Source organism: Arachis ipaensis, chromosome B3 (genome assembly GCF_059453495.1).
Source record: "Arachis ipaensis isolate K30076 ecotype BB chromosome B3, ASM5945349v1, whole genome shotgun sequence".
Classification (NCBI taxonomy): Eukaryota; Viridiplantae; Streptophyta; class Magnoliopsida; order Fabales; family Fabaceae; genus Arachis; species Arachis ipaensis.
Window position 1 is genome coordinate 34,268,501 of NC_142438.1, and position 11,490 is coordinate 34,279,990.

Below are 11,490 nucleotides of genomic sequence, written 5' to 3' on the forward strand. Positions count from 1 at the left end.
ATGAGGTGATTCTAGTGGCATTGAAAAGTAGGAATTCAGAGTTTTCCAAGAATATATGGCACTACATGGTGGACGCTAAATTTGAGGGAGAAAACCTGCTCTGAAAGTGTAAAGATGAACATGGTATCAATCTGTAGTAAGGCCAACTGACCTCTTAACATTCCAAGAAGTACAACTCGAGCTGTAGAGCTCCAAATGATGCGCTTCTAAAAGCATTAGAAAGTAGACATTCAGGGCTTTTCAACAATATATAATAGTATGGGGTGGACATTAAGTTTTTGCTTTAGAACCTGGTGTTATTAACACCGTTAATGCTGGCGTTAGTGGCCACATTAGTGCCACTAACGCCAGCGACCCTGGCAGGCTGATCTTGTCCACTTCAAACGAGCATAACTTGAGTTACAAAGATCGGATTGGGCTGCTTTTAGTTGCATTAGAAAGCTGACATTCAGAGCTTTCCAACGGGTATATAATAGTCTATAATGGACATGAAATTGGAGAATAAATAATAGGCATCTTTAAGCCCAAAAACACCAACTGGGGAGCAAGTCCTAGCATTAGCCACACTAACGGCAGCACTAACGCTAGCACTTGGACCTCAAATTGATTCATTTAAGTCGACTTCAAAGCTCAAGCAAGCAAGTCCACAATTTTCAACCAATCAAGGCCACAAGAAGCATCTAGAATTAGCTAATTTTCATTTGATTGTAATTTGCTTTTAATTTCATTTCAATTTGTAATTTAGGAAAGCCTATATATAGGCATTAGATTTCACAAAAAAAATTTCGGGACGAGGCTGGGAGAACACTATTGGGGAGGAGTCTTCGGACCCTCTCTTCTCACCCACACTTCTCTCCTCTTCCACTTTCTTACGTTGTAAATATTTTAGTTATGAATTACTAACTCTCTCCATTGGGAAAGAGAGCTCTATTGTTATTTGATAGATTAAATTGTTTTTATTCTTCTTCTTCTCTTCATCTCTCTTTGATTTACTAGAAAGATTTCGTTCTTCATTCAAGCATTCAATTGTCTTGAGAAAGAAATTGAATGTATTTGAGTTTTATGATTACCTTGGAAAAGGAATCATAGAACCATGCTTGAAATCTTTCTCACATTGGATTAGATTTGGGGTTGGTCGGATATAGTTACATGTAATTCTCCCAATACTTGGATCTATGAAGGTGTGTGGTATAATCAGTGACCAATCTTCATCTCTTCCCATGAGTAATTAGATCAAGAAATTGGACAATTGTTCAAGCTTAGAGAGATTAAATTGCCAAGGAATTGGGATTCAATCACCTAAGATTGCCAAGAGATCAATGAGTTGCATGGATTGAGGAAGAGATGAAAGCAATTGATTCGGAGAATTCAATATCTCTCTATCCCAATGTTTATTTTATTTTTAGTTCTTACATTTACTTTTTAGTCATTTACTTTCCTGCACTTTACATTTCCAGCACTTTACTTTCTTGTACTTTACATTTATGTCATTTACTTTCTTGCACTCTATTGCTTTCCTTTACTTTTATGTCATTTACTTTTCTTGTTGCTCATCACTTTAATATGCTTGTCTAACTAGAATAATCAATTAACTATTGTTTGCTTAATCTGTTAATTTCTGTAGGATTCGACCTCACTCTACTATGAGTTTTCTCTTGACGACAATTCGGTATACTTGCCGAAGGAAATTTGTAGCGATACAGATTTCTACGTATCACACTGTCATAAATTGTAGTCCATTTGATGCATGAATATATAATTTGCACAACTCCGAGTCCAATCAGTATATTGATTATTAAATAGAAGATCAGACACTATTAGGAAAAATTTGCAAAAAATAGACTAAGTATAAGAATAATTAAATATATGAACAAAGGGTAAAATTCTAATTTCTACATACCAAAAACCTAAAAGACATATATGAATATTTTATAAGTTACAGAGAGTCAAGGGCGAAAGTCCCTAAGAGATTAACACAGACATTAACACTTTATTGCTTATCTTTATTTGTTCATTTTTTTTGTTTATTCCTTGACTGAATCTTTTATTTTTTTTCCTATTTCTATAGGAATAACTAATAGGGATTGTTATTTGTGTATGAGGTCCATGTTGATTTTACAAGTATCATTAATATTTTTGTTATTTTTCTTTATCTGAAATTTTTCACACAAAAAAATTGGGAGTCAATTTTAGTTTTGTTGTCTTTTTTAATTTTTTATTCTAATTAACACTTTGTGTCGTATGTTAGTAACCAGATTTAATTAGTATAATAAGCATTGCTGTTGTGAATGTAGTAACCGACATAGCTTTATATAAATTTTGTTTTTTTTAATGTATTTTTTTAATATTTTTTATGATATATGAAAATTCATAAGTGTGTATAAAATAAATAGAATATTATTTTAAGAAAAATTTTTAAAAAATTTTGACAAATAATTTAATCTTTGTAATTTCTATAAGAAATATTGTCTCTAATCTTCTATAACAAATAAGTTAATGTATTTATAAGGTACATTTTTAGCTGCTATTTTTCTTTAATTTGTATTTTAGAAGGTCGTCATATATTTTTGTTACTATAGTTTATTTTCTCTTTTTTCTGTTTTTTTTATTTTTTTATTTTTTATTTTTTTGATTATTTATTTTATAAATACATATTTTGTTTCTCTCTTTTATGAAATAAAATTAGTAACAAACTTCTCCTTATTTGTTCTCCTCTTTTATTTATTTCTTTATTTCTTTATTTCTTGGCTGAATCTTTTATTATTATTTTTTTGTTTCTACGTGAGTAACTAATGGAATTATTATTTGTATATGAGGTGTATGTTCATTTTACAAGTATCATTAATATTTTATTTTATTTTTTTTTTTGAAATTTTACACATAAATGGATTGAGAGTCAATTTTAGTTTTGTTATCTTTTTATTTTTTTATTCTAATTAACATATTAGTAACTAGATTTTATTAGTATAATAAGCACTGCTGTTGTGAATGTGGTAACCAATATAGTCTTAGGGCTTGTTTGGGTGAGCTTTTAAAAAAAGATCTTTTTTCGAGTTATCTTTTTTTAAAAGATCTTATGAAAAAGTAAAAGTAATTTTATGTTTGGGTATCTCATGCAAAAAGATCTTTTATCTATCAATTATGTTTGGATATAACAATATAAAAGTACTTTTTTGTTTATTTATTACATGAAAAATATCTTTTTTTAAGGAAAATACACTACAAGAAAATGGAACATTTGTAACAAAAAATTTGTATTAAATTTAAAATTGTTACAAAAAAAATAGTATTTTGTAATAATAATTTGTGATTGTTACAAAAGAATAATGTTTTGTAACAACATTACAAGTTGTTACAAAACATGATAATATTTTGTAACAACCTGTTTTATTTTGTTACAAATTATGTTAGGTTTTGTAACGAGATGGTGTTTTGTTACAAAATATTACAATATTTTGTAACAAAAAAAAGTCGTTGCAAAATTTAAAATACTTTGTAACAAAATATTTTTTTGTTTCAAAAGCTTTAATTGTTTTGTAACAAAAAATTAATTTGTCACAAAATTTAACATTGTTTGTAACAAGTTACTTAATTTGTCACAAAATATAAGTATATTTTATAACAAAAAAATTATTTCAAAATGTTAAACACTTTGAAAGTAAAAAAGTTGTTTATATAATTCTTTTTAGAATAATTTTATTTTGTTTCAAAAATTAAAATATTTTACATATTGTTTATATTTATTAATTTTTAAGAATTGTAAATATTAATTTTATATTCTTTTAAAAAACTAATATATAATTTTTATTAATAATCAAATTTTTAATGTTAACTAAAAATTAATTTGTGAAAGTTTAAAAAACTTAATTAAACTATAAATATAAAATCAATAATTAAATATAAAAGAAAAAACTAAGATACACAAATATAATTTAAATAATTAAGATTTTTGTGTATTTTTTTATAATTGATTATTTCATATGATTTGAAATTAAAATTTAGTATTGGAAGTATTATATAATTTAATCTAAATAATTTTTATTATGAATAAATTATAGTTTATTTTATTAAATTGAGCTCTAAAAGATTAATTTATTTGAAATGGTTAAATTAATTTTTATAAATTCTTTAATTTTAAGTTAATTAATGTTTAGGTATAATTTTTATTATAATTAGTTGTTTTATATAAATTAAAATTAAAATTTTAGTAAAAAATAATAAAAAATTATATCAATAATCTGAACAATTTATTTATTTATCTATAATTTTAAATTAGAAGTGTTTAATAAAAAAAAATTTGTAATTTGAGAAATAAGTAATATTCTTAAAATTAATTATATTGATTGAATTTGGTTTTTAAATTAAAACTCTACACAAATCCCAAATTTCCAATTCTAAACCCTAATTTCTAATTCACTAATCCTAACCCCAATTTCTAAAATACACACATGTAATGTAACACCCTCCCCTTACCAGTTCATTCTCTACTGAGCCACATTCACCTTCCCTCATGACTCACTCACCACCGTCCTCCTCTTTCCAGATATACACCCACACACAGACTCACTTCACTCACTCTCAGCCTCACCAACGCACTCACACCCAAGTTCTTCACTCTTGCTTCTTACACGCACACACAGAGAAATCGAAAGGGAGAAGAGAGAGCTCGCGAAACAGAGAGAGATGGAGCCGCGTCCTACTGTCGACCCACGCCTCACCCCCGCCGCTGTCCTTATCGCCAAGAAAGAGGGACGCCGTCGACGCTGTTCAGAGATGAAGGGAGAATTGCGCGAGAGCCAGTGGAAGAGGGAGCCTCTGTTAAAAGAACGTGGTTTGAGATCTTTGTTAAAAGAACGTGTATGTTGGTGTGAAAGTTTACTGAAAATGTATTGGGTGTTTGTAATTGTGAAAGTATGTTTTGTTCTTCGTTTGAAATATGTTTGAATGATGACTTTAAAGCGCTTGGTAATGCTGATTTTGGTTTTTAAGAACGATTTTGAGTTAAGATCGGAATTGTGACTGGATTGCTGGAAATTCTGGTTCTAATTTTTATGTCAGATGGTGGTTATTGAACTGTTTGTTTGATTAGGTTGTAATATATTGAATTAAGAGTTTTTGGGCAACTTTGGTTAGTCAAAATAAAGTTAGAATGTGGTTTTAGATGAATCCTAGGCTTGAATATAGGATTTGGTATGTGAGATTGTTGGAAATACTTTGTGTAGAATTTCTGCAGAAATCTGCATAATGTCGAACTCGCCGTCACTGGAGGTAAGGTCATTTTGGCATATTTTCAAAAGTTTTGATCGCATGTGGGGCTTCTTCATTTTGTGCTTACAGGTAATAAATATTGCGTTATGTATTTATGTTGTCACTCTCTCTCTCTACGTTAATTGTTTTTTCCTTTAATATAATGCAAAATAAGATCTACTTCTGAATAGCTAATATTTGATTAGGCAATGATTATTGTTGCATGGAATGGATCTGGGAATCCAAGTGCAATTTTTAATGGTGATGTCTTCAAGAAGGTGATGAGTGTGTTTATAATAGCAGCCATAATGAAACTTAGACAAGGTAGGGGATAGCAAATTTTACCTGAAGATATACTACTGTCTAGTGTAATTCAATAGCTAATTCTATCATTGTTGCATGTGTTTCTGTAAAAATTACAATCTACCTTGCTACTTTAACCGCCGTTTTAGAACCATTTCTTCTGCCACTATTAATGTCTAACATGAAAGAGTATCAATGGCCAGAGTCTTTCTAAACTTGTTTACTTTCAAGCTTTTTACATTATGAGGAGGTTGCTTATGGTTTTTCCTTTTTCATTATCCTGGTTCTGTTTTTCACTTGGGCAGCTACTCTGGATGTGATTCTCAGTTGGAAAGAGAGAGAGGGAGAACTTGAAAAGAGAGAGCTCAGAGAGGGAGAACTTGAAAAAAGAGAGCTCACCACCATTTTTTCTTGTCCCCTTTCCCCTGTTCTGCTTCTACATTCCCAGGTCATTTACTGCATTTTTCTTTCAATTCTGTTAAGTTCATTTAATTCTGTTAATTTTGCTTAGTTAGACTTAGTTAGATATGCATGTTGTAGTGGATTCTAGGTTGTTAGGTAGGCTAAACATAGTTTGTAGATGAATTAGGTCTAGAAAAGTTTTGCTGTTTTAAATGTGTTTGGAATAAATTTTTGTTAATTATTTGTTGAATGATCATGAATGTTGTTTGAATTTTTGTGAATCTGTGATTGGATGATAATGATTTTCTTCTTTTCTGAATCGAATTGTGAACTGCTGCTGTTATGTGAATTTAGTTTGTGCAATGATGATGATGAATTTAGATTGTGCACTCAAGTTGTTTGTTGCTTATTTCATATGGATGAATATGTGAATTTTGTTTAATTGTTATTGTATTCATATGGATATTGATTTGATTGAGTGAATTTGGGAAATATGCTAAATTGCTGCTGAAATGCTGCCGGAATTTGTTTAAATTTGTTTCACTATTAGTTTTTCATTTAAGTTAAATCTTCTCATCTTTCTATGGATTTCAATTACACTGAAATTGAGAATTGAGACTTGTGAGTGCTCTGGTTGGTGGTCTTTTCAGGTGTGTGACACTTATTAGAAGCTTCTCCATGACCATGAAAAAGGAACTGAATGAACATGATAGAGTTTGTAATTTTTAGTTTACATTTTGGAGATTTATAATTTCTAGTTTTTCTAGTCCTATATATCTATCTAGTTCATTAGGGTTTTTCAATATGTCTTGTTAGTTTGTACTTTATAGTTTATATGTTGAAGATTTATAAAACAATCTTAATTAAATGAAAGATATTTGAACTATCTATGTTATTATATATTATATAAATATTGACTTGCGGAGTAAATTAGTTAATATATTAATTAATTAAAAAACTAATATAATTTGGCAAATTATGTGTAATTTGTATTTAAAAAAAATATTACAAAATAAATAGTATTTTGTAACTAAAGAAAAAAATATTACAAAATCAAGTTACATTTTGTAACAAAATTTTATGATAGGAAAAAATATATTGTCACAAAAAATATTTTAAAGATCAAAATTTGTTATTACTTTTGTAACGACTATTGGTTTTTTGTATCAGAAAAATTTGTTACCAAATATCACTTTGAATTGTAATAGTTCCGTTTTTTGTTTCAAAAATTTTTTGTAACGGGACATACTGCAACGACCCCTTTTTTTTGTTACAAAATCCTTTTGTTTCAAAATTTTGATTTTTTGTAATAATTTTTTTGTTATAAATATTACTTTTTCTTGCAGTGATAGATCTTTTAAAAAAAGATGTAAATTATAGCTTCTCAAAAAAGATGTTTTTCTGATTTTCTAGTACTTTTACTTTTACTACTTGAAATTTGTCAAACACACTAAAAAATAAAAAAATATCTTTTTTTTATCAAAATAATGACGCCCAAACAAGCACTTATAAAATTATTTTTTGTTTTTTTTATGTGATTTTTTTATATTTTTACGGTCTCTCTATAGACATGATATATGATAGAATGTAATAACGTCGTTTGATTCATGTAGCTAACTCCATCTAGTGAGGTAAAACTTTGTTGTTGTTGTTGTTTTTATGATATGTGAAAGTTCATAAGTGTATTTAAAATAAGTAGAATATTATTTTAAGAAAAAATTTTTAAAAAATTTTGACAACCAATTTAATCTCTTTAATTTCTATAAAAAATATTATCTCTAATACTTTTATAACAAACACGTTAATATATTTATAGGGTGGAATTTTAGCTGTTATTTTTTTTAATTTGTGTTTTTAAAAGCCGTCGTGTGTTTTATTATTATACTTTGTTTGTTCTTTTTTTGTTTCTCTCATGAATTGGTTTTTTATATTTATGATTATTTATTTTATAAGTACATATTTTGTTTCCCTTTTTTATAAAATAAAATTGGTAAGAAATTTATCCTTATTTGTTCCCTCTTTTTCTTCTTTTTTATTTTTGTTCTTCTAATTAAAATTATTTGTTGTAAGTTATTAACCAGATTTCATTTGTATACTAAGCATTGCTGTTAAAAAATAAATTAATATATTTATAAAGTGCAATTTTAGTTGTTACTTTTTTAATTAGTATTTTAAAAAATCATCATGTATTTTGTTATTATAGTTTATTTTGTCCTTTTTCTGTTTCTTTGATATTTTGGTTTTTTTTTTTTTTATTATTTATTTTATAAATACATATTTTGCTTCCCTCTTTTATGAAATAAAATGAGTAAGAAATTTATTCTTATTTGTTCCTCTTTTTTCAATATTTCTTTATTCATTAACTGAATCATTTATTTTTTTTTCTGTTTCTATGGGATAAATAATGGATTAGTTATTTGTATATGAGGTCTATGTTGATTTTACAAGTATCATTAATATTTTATTTCATTTTTTATTTTCTAAAATTTTGCACACAAAGAAATAGAGAGTCAAATTTAATTTTGTTGTTTTTTTTTTAATTCTAATTAACACTAATTATATTGTTTTCATTTTTGTGATTTTTTAATATTTATTTTTAGAGAATTTTTAAAATTTTTTTACAAGTGATACATTTTTATGTATTTAATTTCAAAAAGTTTTTGTAATAAAAAAGTGAAATATTCTATATTTCGTTACTATATTTTTAAAATAAAATTAATAAGAAGGTTATCCTTATATGTTACTATTTTTTGTTTATTTCTTTAATCTTTGATTAAATCTTTTATTTTTTTTGTTTTCTGTTTTTGTAGGGGGTAAATAATGATGTTATTTCTATATGATGTTCATGTTGATTTTATAAATATCATAAATATTTTTTTTATTTTTGTTTTTCTGAATTTTTGAACAGAAAAAATTTGAGAGTCAAATTTAACTTTGTGTTTTTTTATTATTTTTCTAATTAAAATTATATGTTATAAATTAGTAACCAGATTTTATTTGTATAATAAGCATTATTGTTGTGAATGTGGTAGTTGATGTAAAACTCCGGTTAATTAATAAATTAATTATGAGTCAAAGAGATTAAAAAAATAAATTTTATAATTTGAAAAAGTAAAAATATTTAAAATACGAATTTAAGCATTAATTTTAAAAATTTTAGCCCAAAATTACGCCAATAAACTGAACCGATTAGACTATGAGCCTAAGACCCAATATATATAACCCAACACACAACCACTCCTCCTTTCATTTCTGCCATCCACGTTGAGAAGAAGAGATTGGAGCAAGAACCCTAACCCTTTCCCACTTTCAATCTTCATTCGACCATAACTTTCAATCCAGAGTTTCAATTGACGAGCCGTTTGTGGCCACGCGTTCATCTCGGAATCCTTTTCAATTCTATTGAAAAAAATTGGTAAGAAACTTTATATTTCATGCCCAATTTTCTCTTTCATTCAGAATTCACATTTTTGTTAAGGGTATTGAGTGATTTTCATGATTTTGGTGGTTTAGGTGCAATCTAGCCTTGAATAATTATTGAATTATGCCTTAATTGTCTGTGGGTAAGGTAAGAAACTATTATCCCCTTTTAATTTTCTAATTTTATGAGATTAGGGTATTGAAATTATGAATGTGTATGAAATTATATGAAATGAAGTTGAATATTATATTAATTAAAGTCAAATTGGTGAATTGGAGTACTTGGAATAAAGCTTTTGTGGCTGAAACTTGTTGGAGTTGTTTGGGAGTCTTGAAAGCTTGAAGTTCAGTATTTTGAGCTTTGGGAGAAATCGGTCAAAGTATGGTTTTAGTTTCTTGTAGTTAACATATAATGTTGTGTGAAAACTTAGGCTAGTTGCCTTAAGATAAGTTTGAAAAATGTGAATTAGTTAATTCAATTGATTAGATATGATATGTGCATGTAATGTGAATTGTTGATGTTCAAATGTTAAAATTGGTGGAAGAATTATGAAATTGAGTTGACGATATATTGGATATTGAATATTGAATACTGATAATTGAATGTGTATATATGTGATGTATGAGGAGTATGACGACGAGTTGATGTTCGATGTTGGTATTTGTTGAATGTTATTGAGAATTGAGATTACTTCTAGATTTAGTGTAGGATGAGTTTATATGTTGAGGTTTGATGGTAATTGTTAAATTGGTAGATTTAGAAAATAAAAATATTTTGAAGGAACTGAAGAATTTAGGTATTAGAATGATTGTGAATTGATTTGAGAGCATGTGATGATGTGAAGGAGTGTTGGTATTGATTTTGGTATTTTGGTATTGAGTTGAGTGTGATTGGTTTAGTTTTGGATGGTGAGTTTTAAGGATTTGAGGATTTGGCAAAATTGGATAAAAACAAAATTTTAACCAACTTCGACGAGCCATAAGTTGGCCCTCAGAGTTTGGATTTGAGTAAACTTTGTTCTAAATTGAAGATAATTGTAAGAGCTAAAATGGTGCAAAGATGAGAAAAATTGGAGTTTTGTAGAGAAAGTTATGAACGTCGGAAGTTAGGTATAAAAAACTAAACTTTGAGAAGTTGCAGAAAACCAGAATTCCTGGTTTGGGTGCCCACGTACCCTATCGTGCGCACGCACAGAACAGGGCATGTGATGAGACTCGTGCATACGCACACCCTAAAATTTTACAAGTTGTGCGTACGTACATCAATGATCGTACACACAAGCCCTATTTTTTTATAGGAAATTCTGTTTTTAACTGTTTGACCTTTTCGTCAGGCTTGTAAATTTTCGTAACCCCAGTTTAAGGTCCGATAGCTAGTTTTTAGGTTTCGGAATAAAAGCGAATATATTGAGGGTGTTGAATTGATATTGAGAAAAAATGGATTAAGTGTAATGAGAGAGTTATGATGGGAATAACTGATTTTTTATTGGGACATGATGAAAATGATTATGATGTTGAGATGTGGAGTTATGATGGGGATAATTATGATAATGAGTATGATTGATTGCGATTATGAGGATAATGTGAATGACTAAGAGATTAAGACATGATAATGCTAATAACTAAGAGGTTGAGATATGATGATGAATGTTTACAATTGAAATATGATGAGGATGGTTATGAGATTGAGATGTGTTTGCCTGGGTAGTAATTAAGGGTCAGATCTTGTTCCACTTGTTCTGAGTTAATGTTTGAGACACTTGGGTAGTAGCAAGGGTTGTGATTTATCCCACTTGCTCCGGGTTGAGTTTGTAAACACCCGCTGATGAGTCCATATTTGATGATAGATTTTGGATTGATTTGAATGGATTTCATCACATAAACTCACATTTATTCACCTAAATAGCATGCTTTTGTGTTTTCTCTCTAAATTATGTCCAATTGTGAAAACATACTATTTTGTACTTATTTTAATCAATTTTATTCCACTTTCATTCCATTCGATGCCTTGATGCATTTGATGAGTGATTTCAGGTGTAATAGGTAGGAATGACTTAATAAGAGTGGAAGAGAAGCATGCAATTGAGAGAAACATGAAGAAAACAAAGGAGAAACACA